The sequence below is a fragment of the Oxyura jamaicensis genome, chromosome 4 (assembly GCF_011077185.1).
Source record: "Oxyura jamaicensis isolate SHBP4307 breed ruddy duck chromosome 4, BPBGC_Ojam_1.0, whole genome shotgun sequence".
Taxonomy (NCBI): Eukaryota; Metazoa; Chordata; class Aves; order Anseriformes; family Anatidae; genus Oxyura; species Oxyura jamaicensis.
The window spans coordinates 29,109,561-29,122,364 of record NC_048896.1 but is presented as its reverse complement, the minus strand read 5'-3'; the positions used below and the strand labels follow the sequence as shown (position 1 = coordinate 29,122,364).

At 35.8% G+C, this 12,804-nt stretch overlaps 2 long non-coding RNA genes across 2 annotated transcripts; one reads left to right on the top strand and one right to left on the bottom strand.

Moving 5' to 3' along the window:
• The first annotated feature begins 825 nt into the window (after positions 1–825).
• On the top strand, positions 826–6,569 carry LOC118166845. The gene is made up of 2 exons (XR_004750754.1): positions 826–1,350; positions 6,324–6,569. It is a non-coding gene; the product is annotated as an uncharacterized LOC118166845 (long non-coding RNA).
• Positions 6,570–9,177: 2,608 nt separating this feature from the next.
• LOC118166847 lies at positions 9,178–10,279 on the bottom strand. Its single transcript, XR_004750756.1, has 2 exons — positions 10,052–10,279; positions 9,178–9,299 (listed from the first exon to the last, which is right to left on the bottom strand). It is a non-coding gene; the product is annotated as an uncharacterized LOC118166847 (long non-coding RNA).
• Between the last annotated feature and the right edge of the window lie 2,525 nt (positions 10,280–12,804).

The window sequence follows — 12,804 nt, the reverse complement described above, 5'->3', positions numbered from 1 at the left end:
GTTCTACAAAATGTTTTATGTTTTGTTACTTTCATTTCTATGACCTTCCACAAATAACAGTAAATATTCTGCTAAACTGAAAGCTAATATGTATCCTTTACTGTAGGCATCTTACAGGTGCTATGATAAAGAATGAGTAAGCTAAGAATTTGTTAATTGTAAGATAGTATGATTTCAGAACTAATATACCCAGGTGTTCAACAATACTGGGTGTCTCATTTTATATTTTTCCTCATTCTATAATTCATTTCTTGATGTTTACTTTGTGTATGAAAACTCTTCTTTAAAAAATTAATTCATCAAAGTATGCAAAAATAATACAAATATGATACTTTGTTTTAGTCACCAGCAAAAGGAACATATCTGTCATTGAAGTGGCTGATAAAAGTATGTTAGACATTTCTGCAATTCGTATATTTTTAATCCAATGAGACAACTCCTCAAGTATTGTCTGCTGAAAGACGGGGCTGGAGTAAGGTGTTCCACTCATCTCATTTGTACAGAAGGGACAAACTTTTGTTGGGAGCTTCAGCCCAGGATGCTGCTCACCAGGTGCATCTTCCCTGTCTGTAAGAAATCTGACCTCTTCCTCTTGGCTTTCAGGGCATGCTGCAGGCTCCATCTGTTTCACTGAGTTTTCAAAATTGAGGTCATCAAGGCATAAACGAAGAGGTAGTGCTAGGACGTGAGGTGAATTGAATATTTCCTAGGTAGTGATGTGATTTGACTTGAAGTTTTGTGATTTTTCTTTTGGGTTTATAATTGATATCATGCTCAGACTGCAAAAGCTACTGGGAGCTTTTTGACAACCTTAGTGATGAAAAAACTTCATCAGAGAACTTTACTTGGGAAGACACATAACGTTGGAGAAAATAAAAACGCATTTCAGCAGGTAGTTGTCCTCTAGACAGCTCGCCCCCCTTCCAGGAAAAAAAAAAAAAAAATCATAAAGCAGCTTAATTAATCTTAGCTCTCTAGAGCAATGGTGCTTGATATTTGCAGTTTCTCATAGTACAAAGTTTACTTTTGCTCTTTTTCATTAAACCTTACACAAACACAGTAAAAAAAAAATACCTCTGATCACTGATTACTGTGCAGCTTCCACTAAGAATTTTAGGTAGAAAATCCTACTTGTTTTGTTGTTCTTGTGTTGTGCTTTGGGTTTTGTTTGTTCAAGCAGTAGTGATTCAAACCCGGCCAGTGGGTGCACGTTGTGATGAAGTCCAAACTCTGCAACACTTCGTACCCATCGGTCTGGATTCTGCAAAACTCCTCTGGGAAGCTGTGAAGAGAAATGCAAGTGGGAGAGGACTACAGCTCCCGGGAGTGCTGTGATCTCCTGTCTGCAAGGTCAGTAAGCTGTATCTTGGTACGTAGTGTCCTGCTGCTTCTCTCCTCTTGAGCTGGGTGAAGGCACTGGGAGAAAAGTACATGGATTCAGGAGAAAAATACATGTACTCAAGAGAAAAGATGAGGGGAAAAGAGCAGAACCTGCACCTAAAGTAATGGACAGCTTTGTCAACTTTTTAGTATCTCAGAGCCATCGAAGAATTCACAATGTGATTTTTTTTTTTTTTTAATGATAATTGTAAAGTGTGGCTGACTTTAAGGTTGGCAGAATTGGTCCGAATAAACCACTCTAGAAATGCACTGTATGGGCTTTGTCCCTTCTTACATACATTCCCCAGCTGACTATGGAGAGATAAAAGCGAAATAAATGTGGTCCTGAATGCAAACAGAGCTATCCATCCAATGCCCTTGTAGAATTAGAACATTATGGATTCTCTTCTACATTCTACATGGTTATCATTCAACTTTTTTTTTTTTTTTTTTTTGATACTTGGCTACTTGGCAGCCTGAAGAGTCTCTCATGGAGCAACTTATGTGAAAGTTTTTAGTTTTCTCGGGTTTCTCCCCACTCCATTTCACCCTCTTTAGAAGAGGTAGCAGGTCTAAGTATGTTAATAAAATATTCATATTCTATTTCCCCTATTCCTATCTTATTTAAATTGCAAAGTCTAGAAATATTTACAGATTGTGCTGTATACCTTGGTACAACAGGAAAGAAAAAAAAAGGAAAAGAATGCACTAAACTGAAACTTAATGTTGTAACATAAAGACACTAAACAACAATGAAAAGAAACATCCACTGCCTGGATTATTTCCCTGTTGATCATTCTCAGACAATGAAATAGTAATTAGTAGTGCAATTGATAAAAGATTGCAAAAACTGTATTCAGACTGAGGCATTCTGCAGATTCTAAATTATTTTCCGAAAATTGTGGCTACATAACATTTCAGCTAATGCAGCCTGCTGTAGATTTTGGTACTTAAAAAACATGTTGTCAGCCAATCAAGAAGGATTTGATTTGGTATTTTAATACCAGGAAATTATTTTTTATAAAAGTTATTGTCAGTAAATCAAGCAAGGTTTATCTCAAGGAAGTATGGTATGTATAATGCTTTGCCTGATAGCGTTTTGGTTAGGCATAAGTCACTGGATCAAGGGAATTCTGAACTGTGATGCCACATGGCTATATGGCTCCTGTCTGTGAAGTATCTGTATAAATATGAAACTTGCATTCAGCCTTAAAAAGAAGGGTTGCCAGGTCTCTATGTATATCAGGTCCCTGTTGTACTAAGCAATATGAAGGAACATGCTTCTACATAGTGATTCTTCCTGCTCTGTCCATTACAACCCAGTGTAATTAGCTTTCTAAATCTAAGCTTGCTTCATCTTTTACGTTTGTCACACTGGAAATTTAGGTGAGAATATCTTAAAATAAGATAATAAACTCCTACTTAGCTCCTCCATCCCCAAGGCAAGACTGAACAGAAAACTGCTTGGCCTATATGTGTTAGGAAACACTCATTCCAAGACACCTCTCAGCATCTTGCACGACACAGTTTCAGATGGAATCACAATATTACAGTGGTCAGTCCCGCCAGTGAAGAATAAGTCTGGCAAAGAAAACATTAACCAACCCAGACTTAGCAATACTAATGCTTGAAAGGAGACAGAAGGGTACTTTAAAACCATTTGGGTATCTGTGAGTTTCTAAAACAGATACTAATTGATATTTTTTGGGGTAGCACATTAGTTGTTACAATAAAACTATCTAATTTATTCTCAACCAATACTTGATTTCAAATAAAAGAAGCATTGCAATGTGCCAAGTCTTGCATGTGGAGAAAGATCAGGCAAAACTCAGACAAAGAAGTAAATTACTCCAAGAAAACACCCCAAAAGAAGCAAGATGTAACGTATCTAAGGAGAGAAGACCCATTTATATATAAGCGTGTCTGCGTTCCCAGGAATGACCTAATAGTGAATTTAATGCTAGGTATTTTCTGATATTTATCACCACGTAGCATCTAAATTTCAAAGCCTTGACTACATGCATCATTAAAATAGATGGTATTTCACATTTGTAGATGTAACAAATTACTGATATATGTTTTCATCATGAAAACATTTGTGATTATTTGTGTGTGTTTGGCTGCTCGCTCTCCTGCTGTTTAATTGTTCACCAGTGTGGGATCAGTGTAATTAGGGAATTACGAAGTCACTGTATTTCTTAAGCAATCAATACTTTATAGAGCAGAGTAATTTAACACAGAAAACTAAAATTCAAAGGGATAACTGTCAGTGGAGATTTTGTCTCGCACGATTGACACTTGCTGCTGACAATGGAGTCTAAAGATACCTGTGTTAACACATATTCTCTGCTTGTTTTTAGTAGTTTAAACTATTCCTATTTTTCCTCTCCTATTTTGAACAAATACAGATGTATATCAGCATTTCTTCCTCACAGTTTGCTGCTATAGACTTTTATTTTAATAGCAGATTTAGAGCAGGTTATTTCTAATGCCTAGTTATCAGCAACATTTTACTGGTTTCTGAATCATTATTAGAGACATCTGCTTGCACTGTCAACCTGAGATCAGTCTTTAAAATCACACACATCACTGACATGTATATTTAAGTAGCTCAGAGTAAGAGAGTTGACTGACAGCTGTATAGGGTCAGGAAAAAAAAAAAAAGCCCATTGCTTGGCACATATTCGTATGACCTAATTGACCTAATGGAGCAGGAGGAATTAATGATGCTTTAAGTCATTTATCCTTCCGTGTCTCGCCTTTTACTGTTTAATGTGTTCAGTTTTCCCACACAAGGTATCTGATATCTTTCTGTAGAAGATGACCACAGATGACCTCTGCTTATCACTGATGGTATATAGTTGTCCACCAGGAATGAAGGCCAAGAGGAACAACTTTCATGAGGTGGAAAATGGGTTGAAGGGTTTCAGATGCTGAAAATATCATGATTCAGTGCATGTTCCAAAAACTAATGACATGCCATTTCTAGCTACTTAAACAAATAACTTGGACATGGCTTTATGATCTTACTAAGATACATTTTGATTTTTTTGATGCCTGACTTTACTTACACAGTATAAAAAATAAAATGGGATACTTATCTTTAGGTTATTTCTCATGAAAGTTTTAACTAAGAGATCAGTATGATGATGACAGTAAAAAACAAGTAAAGAATGCTATAGAAAACATTAAGTATTTGAAATGTCTAACTTAGTGAATACATTTTTTCATTTGTTTTTGGTCAATAGCATCTTAAATTCAAAATGTACTCCTTTATTAGAATTCATAAAATGTCTTTCATAAATATCTTTCTGTGTTCTGTGTCTCATTACTGTTAGTGACCTGGGCGTGCTTTGAGCATATTAGTACTGGGCAATAGTAGCTGCCACTTCTGACGAACCCAATTAAAACCAGGTATCAGATTAGGTCTGAAACTCTTTGGTATTTGTCAGAAAATGAAAAACAAGGTTTTGGAGGGTTATCATCCTGGACATAGATAAATTTAAGTCATCAAGTCCCTTTGCAGATCTGGTCTTAAAGTTAAAAAACTGGCCTCTTTGAAGCCATGTATTCAATAGAAACAGATTCTGTAGAAAATAGAAAATGTGTAAACTGTGCTTTCCAACTTTGCGGGTCACATTTAGTAGTACAAAGATGACATCAAAACTAAGTAAAAAAAACAAAACACATTATTTACAGTCCACAGGAAACTATTTTAAAAATCTGGCTTTGGTCTAAAATTGATTGAAAATTATTTAAAAAATTGTGATTCACTGCCTCTGAGGAAGGCCCACCAGGAATTTAAATATAAACTTTTTAAACCTGTCACTGTACATAACGAAGTTCATAGCATTCAGTGGCATCTTCTGGTGTAAACTCATCTGCTACAAAATTTCTAATCCGTCATGACTTTTTCAACTCTTCACACGTCCATGCCCATCAGGGTCCTTCTAGCAGCTGCCACTTCCTAAGCATTCAAATACCTCTTTGAATTTTGACAAAAAAAAAAAAAAAAAAAAAACAACCGTCTTTTGCAACCATGTATGGCATCTGTATGCTTCTCAAAAAAAGCACAAACCATAATCCATAAAATAAATTTACAGTAGGACTACATAAGCAATGAGGATTTTTGTTTTACTTCATCTAAATACATGAAGCACTAGAGTGTGCTAGTCGTAATAACTGCTACTAGATAACTAAAAATATATATATACATTTTTCTTTTGACTGACAAAACTGTGATAACAAAAGCCACAGTGTAGATGCAACTTTTCAAGTATACTCCAAGTTTATCTTTTTCTGTTTGAAAACTGGATGTATAGTCTAAAACACAGTTTATCTCTAAAATAGATATTTTGTATGACTGTTTTGGCAAACTGGCTTACAAACCTTTCCCAGTGCAAAACAAAACTTAAATCTTCATGAAGCATAAACTTAAATTACTTTTTTGAAAGAATTCATTCATTCTGAGAATAAGATGGTATTGCACATAATTCTTACAAAGAATGCTTACAAGTACTCATAACATACAAAATAATTACCCAAAAGATATACCCATGTAATTCGTACAAATCCAAACCTTGTACAAAGGAAACAAGGGTATAAACTGCTCTGCTTCTGCAGAAGTGGAATTTTGCAACAGATTTCTCAAAAAGAGTAAAATATACTTAGCTCCTAAATTCCAAGGTTAAGGGGACTATACAGATGTGACAGTGTTGCTACAGTCATCCATAACTGCTAGCGTCCTTTGCTGAGAAAGAGTGATCTCATCCTCCGTAGAACCCAGTGCTCTGGGTTCTACATTAGAACCTGGGAGAGTAGATTACTTAAATGAAGCATTTTTGCAGGTTATGCACTTGCCACATATTTAGAAGCATACTGTATTATCATATCTTTAACTTCTAGTGTGGTGCAACGAACACTTGGTGTTTCTGTTTTCATAGACCTTTTTCATCCGATGAAACAAAGCATGCTGAATTTGTCCTGCAGCTGTCACGTCAGGTGGAGTCAAGTCTCCTAACCTGGAGGGGGACTGGCAAAGTGGCTGGAGAAATAAACCTGGAAATGTTCTAACACCAGAAATAAACCTGGATGGTTCTAAATTCAAGGTTATCTCCATTAGTACAGAAGAAGCTGTCATGCATAACTGGAGAAATCCTTTGAATTGTAACCTCTCAGGTAAGCCTTGAGGGGAAAAAAAAAAAAAAAAAAAAAAAGCAATTGGGTTCATTATTTCAGTCTCCCAATTAAATTAGGTGTGAGAAAGCAGTTACTTGCATTTTGTAATTTGTTCTTTGCTTTTTACTTCAGGCCATATACAAAAATAATAACTCCCTCTTACAGAATCTATTACTGTATCTGGAATATCTGCAATGGACAAGATGTAGAATAACTTATTAGGAAAAAAAAAAGAGTAAAACTTGTTCTTTTTTCTTATCTTGAACATGATAGGAGGCTTAAGGAGAATGTACAGCTACTGACTCTTATGTCAGACATAAGGCAGTTTTCTACCAGTAGTTGCTGTACTGAGTAAATTTAACTTTAGTTTGCTATTAGCGTAAACATAAGAACTCTTTTCTACATGGCACTTTATAACAAAATAAAGCACTGTCTTTAATTATTTTCACTAAAATGTGTTCTCATTTTAGAGAGCCAATCTGATGTGCCAAGAGGACCTAATATGATACGAGAGTGTCATCTAGTGAATGATTTGGGTGAAGTCAAATGACTTAATAATATCCACATTTTGAGTCATACTAAGAGCATAGGAGATTAGAGAGGAGAAATACTCAAACCATTTAAAAACTTTTATTTTGCTTAGCACTATATACTAAAGGAGTTGGGCATGAGGATCCTTGTGGGTTCCTTCCAAATCAGTGTATACTGTGATTCTAAAGAATTATTTGAGAATTGTTCAATTAAAAGGAAAAGGATAAACTAACAGTTACTGCTTCAAGATATAGCCTTCCTTAATACTTCCAAGTTTTATGTACTGAAAACACAGTCCAAAAGTAGAAAACACAAAGGCTAAAAGTAAAGTAAATTAGATTATAAAGTTAATTAGATGTGTTGTTTGTCGTTGTTTTCCTAACACAAGCTTAATGTTAATAGAAATTGTTGCAAACCTTAAATATTTAGTTGCTTTAAAAAAATAACTGTTTTCTTTGGAAAAGTCTGAAGAAGATACTGCCCGTGAAGAGCACTTATGCTAAGGGATCTTCTATCCCTTTACAAAAGTTAGCTAAACTCTGCAGTAGTCTAATTTAATAGCAATGCCAATAATGTTGTGCCTATTATGGAATAAAAGCTTTAAGGTGGATGTGAACATAAACTCTCTTCTCATTATGGAATCTCACTTTATTCAACACATCAGTGATATATCAGGGAAGATGATCAAGAGATACTTGCAGAGCTGTAGCTACAGGTTGCAATTCTCCCCAGACAGACCATTTCATTTGGGAGAATGAGTAATTTCACTGTACTTGAAGAATAAAGATCTATATTAAGTAATTATTTTTGATATTTTTTTTATCCTACAGGTAGATAATGACTGAAAAAAACCATCATTTTGAATAGTATGGCTTTATTTTTCTATTATACCAAAATTATTCATTTTTTTTTATACCTATTACATGTGCATTCAGGCATACATAGTTAAAAGAACACTCATTGAGGTTTATTAGCCTTCTAACCTGAAAAATTAAATTTAATTGTAATGAAAATAAATTTTCATCTGAAACTCTTAAAGTGATAGCAAATCCTATTATTATACAAGCCACAAGAATGGTTCATCCACTCTATTTCAGCTGTTCCTTTATGTTCTTCCTATTTGTAATCATCCCGTGGCCCTTTTTCTAACTTCCTTTCAATTATAAACTCCTCTTTTAAACCTAGTCATATTTTTTTTTCCATTTCTGCTTGCCTCATCTAGCTGTTATAAGTAACTCTCTCATTTTTTGGCACATCAGCTTTTCTTCCTTTCAGCCCCTTAGATATCTTTTTTTTTTTTTTTTTTTTTTAAATCAGTATTGTAGGGGAAAATAGCAGACAAATGCAAGAGCAGTTGTGCAAAGAGAAGACACAAAATAGCTGCTAAATGGGAGAAACAGGGCTCAGTAAGTACTTCAGTCATGGATGACTTTTCAGCATGGATATATCGATAACAATTGCATGTTCAACGCTATTCTGATCATCCGAAGCATGGAAATGCTATGCTTTGCTATTGGCTTAGGAAAATGTTCAGCAGAATGCTACACTTTTCTGGTAATAAAATAGAATTAGCCATTCACTGTAATACTGGCACAGATTTGTAGCTGTCACCAGAATACGTTTATGTATACTGCCTTAAAAGTTTAGGACTATCTTTTCATTATTATAACTAAACACTTTTTCTTGGTTGAATGTTATTTTCCTCAGCTATGGATTCATTGTGAAGTTAGAATAATGATCGTGTTTTGTAATACCTTTCAGATTTTCTTTACTTTGTGTGTGCTGGCTCTTTCCTTTAGGATTGCTGTCAAATTACCGTACTCATTATCCAAGCTGTGGGCAGTATTAAGTTATCATAATAAAAATCACGTTCTATTCTCTGTGTAATATGGGGCTCTAAATCTCTTAACATGTTGAAGCTGGAATTACCCTGTAATAATACAAACAGTTACAATTCTTTTATTCATACTTTATTCATGAAGGAACATTTTTGTAAAATATGATCATGGAGGGTCACCTCTTCAGATACGGGGTCATTCTTGGACAACGTGGTCATCAGTTTCTTTCTTTTTTTTTTTTTTTTTTTTTAGACAGATTTTTTCCCCCCACTTTTCTTCTTGTAATGGCTTACATATATAATCATCTCCTCCTTAAGGATCTCTCTTCCAATGTAGATGACAAAAACTGTGCAGTCATAAAATCAAGTTTGCCTGGAATTAAAGAGAAAAAATAAAAAAATAAAAAAAAATTGCACCATTATACTCATGCATAAAACACTGTAATCTAGCTCTAAACCAAAATAGTCTTTGAGTGCGTTGCCAGAGGCACCGTATCAAGATCAATCATGCCACACTGCCCACATGGCAGATTCCATTCATTTTCCCAAACAACAGCCCATATAGTGTCTTTGAGCTTAGAATGTGCATTTTTTCCCCAGTGCCTAATAAACAAACTTGGTAATTTTTTAGGTATACCAATGTTAAAAATACACCTGTTCCTACCCAATCTGTTGCATAGGTGGCCCTCTCTTTTGGAACAAGAGCAAGCTATTTACCAGTTTGCCTCTGATGGTACTGTTTCCAGACATATTTTCTGTTACACTGGCATGCTCAGAATTGCATTTCCTGACTTTTGGCACTTGTTACAATACAAAATGTACTCTAGCACCACACTGAGACAACCCAAATTTAGATATCCATAAGGAAAAAAGCAGGAAAACAGAACTGCTTCAAATGCAATGTGTCTCAGGAGATCCTGCAGCACCAGGGAGGGCCCAAGGCCACGGTGTGGTGGTTGTCCCTCAGAAGGAGGCAGATGAGGAGGATGAAGAACACCTCCATGACTGTAACACAAGGACTTCACCAAAAGAATGAGAATGGCATAAAAACCTGTAGAACCATTCTGCTGGGCCTCCTGGTATTCATAGTAAATTGTTCACTACCTGCATCACTGATAGACTCACTTGTGGTTTCTTCCATCAGGCCATTAACTGGCCTATTAGCTTTTTCTTAGGGGCAAATAGCCACCAGGCTTTTACACTTAGGAGCTAACTCTTCTTCCAGCAGTCATACTAAGCTCTCCTGTTCCACAACTGAGAGTAATAATAACAGCCTTGCCCCAGGTGCTTGAGGTAATTACATATAAAGGAGAGCTCTTATGTGAGAGGTTTTTAATAGTGGGGCTGGGTGGAGCCCTGCTGCAAGCACCCTATAGTAGGACTGACGAACAGAAGGCAGAAATGGTGTTTCATGATCTTAAGGTTTTGTGGATGGATGTGGGGTTGCAGAAAACATCTGATGGACAAACACATGGAGTAGTGCTGTGTTTGGGAGAGACGTCTTGCTGGGAGGCATTCACTAGAAGCATGAGCGGATGGATGGAAGGCAGCATTAAACAGGTAAGCTCTCTTTTCTTACTGTTGTTGTCAGATGCCTGCCTGGGGGTGATGGGAGCACCTCATGGGCTGCTCCAGTGACCAGATATGCAGCTGCCACAGGGGAACTGGGAAGCCCAGGTGCGCATTTGCTAGGTGTGCAGCTCAGCAGCGCTTTCTGCACCAGACCGTCTTGGTTTGTGGGAACTGGCTTCAGGAGGAACAGGGAGCTGCTGAGTATAGACACCAAGAAGGCCTAACCTAATAATAGGGGCATGGTAAATCAATTTCACATTTTTAGATGAAGTACTTGTGATGCTGGCACTTTCATGCCTTTTTTTGTTTTGTTTTTTGGTAAGTGACCAGTTCCCTTAGAAGAAATAAAACTGTGATCCGGTAATTACTCTACTTGAGAGACATGTGCAATACACAAACAGTAAAAAATCTGTGCAGAGTAGTTTCTGGCTTGAGCAAACTCAGTGCTTGAAATATTCAAGTGTATTACCTCAATTTCTATCTTGAAGTTAACTTAACAAACGGGTTCTTCACGATGAGAATATTCTTACTATGTATGCAAGAGCACAGTAGCTCAAATGATGTGTGAGAATATGCTTTTTTTGCAACTATTTCATGATATTTTTTAGGAGCAGTGTCCATAAAATGTGTGTATATTCATATGCTATATGTTTTTTTGTTTGTTTGCTTTTTTCACCAATATGCACACAACTCTTCAAAATGGAAAACCAGAATATCTGTATCTATGTAATATGTAAATTTTTGGTAGAGGGAAGCATGAAGCTCTTGCACTGAAAAATGCTTGAGAATTGCAGCTTACCAGTGGGAATGAAGTGTGGTTCGATTGTAGTAACTTTGTAGTCTCCCATATGAAGCTTGATTCTGATAACTTAAGATACTTTGAACTTCATGCTTTCACTTATAAACGACAAAGTCGTGTGTAAATCTGCACTTCATTCAGCTCTAGTGGGACTCATTTCCTTTCTTTGAAGCTGTAGTGATAAGTACACACAGAGGTAGTGTCTAAGTGTCTAAGATTCTTTTTCTTTCTGTAGAGCAATGGCCCAAACTGAGTATTATCAAGTGAAACTGCTAATAGTTGATATAGATCTGCAGTTAGAGAGCAAATTTTATGCACTAAAGTGAGTGAATTTTCAGTACTGCTAATATCCTTACGAGAAGATATGCTGTAGCACGCTACTTAAAGCTATTTTTAAAGCACATTTTGAGCTAGAGGTAGCTGAAGGAACTTACAACCTCAATTGTGGTCCTATGAATGTTGTTTCTGAGGAGGAATTTTTCACAGCTAGTTAAATATGTTTCAGCGTTTTTCAAATCATCTTGAAAAGAGATAAAAATCTTAATAAAGAAAAACATAAATTTCTAACAAACAAAACGTTGTATACTGAGTACTTCACACACTTCAGTTTTGCTTGCTCAGGGGATTTATTCTTCAAACTTTGAGATTTCACCAAATTGCATAATAATATGTAACTTTTGGATGCTTTTATTTTTAATAAATAAAGGAGGCTAGATGTGATTGTCACTTCGCTATTACTTTTGTTATGAGGAGTTGTGAAGAGTACTTTTGTGTTATACACCAATGAGCTTCAGCCTGAAGATTCTAAACTTGGTGTTTAGATGTTCTGCAAGTCTAATATAAGAGGACTTACATGTAAAAATGTGCTTATTTATCACTTCATGTCAATTAGGGTACATCATATAAGTATCAGAAGGAAAGCATACTTCCTGCTGTTGTCCAAGCATCTAGAAGTCTGTAAAGATTTAATGTAACTTGTATTACACCAGAATGTGAATTACTGTCTCTAAAAGTGATCTCAGTATGTCTGTTATTTCTCACGTGAACTTTATTGTTGTATTCTGAAGTGTCTAGGTATGGTTTGCCAAACCATTAGTGATTAAATGGAATATTCTATAGTTTGTGTTAATTGAAAACCTTTGAGTCATCTTTAATGGCGTACTGAAGTTTAACCTTTTTTAACATGTAACATTTCATAGATAGCACGAGTGATTGTGAAAATTGATCTCAGAAGAAATTCTTCAATCGTCCTCAGGCCAATTTAAGCAAGAAATATAAAGGACATTGTTTAAATTGCAGATCAGTTTAAGTTGGAAGAAACCTCCAGAGTTCACTTGGTGCAAGCCCCTGCTCAAAGCAGAGCAAAAAGATAAATCCAACTTTGTTAAAGGAAGTTTCAGTCTGACATTTGATTTTGAATCTTAATAGCCAACTATTTTGTTGGTTCAAAATTGTCTCTTCACAAGATGTAATTATGAATGAGCATATATCAAGTGTGTATTGATCC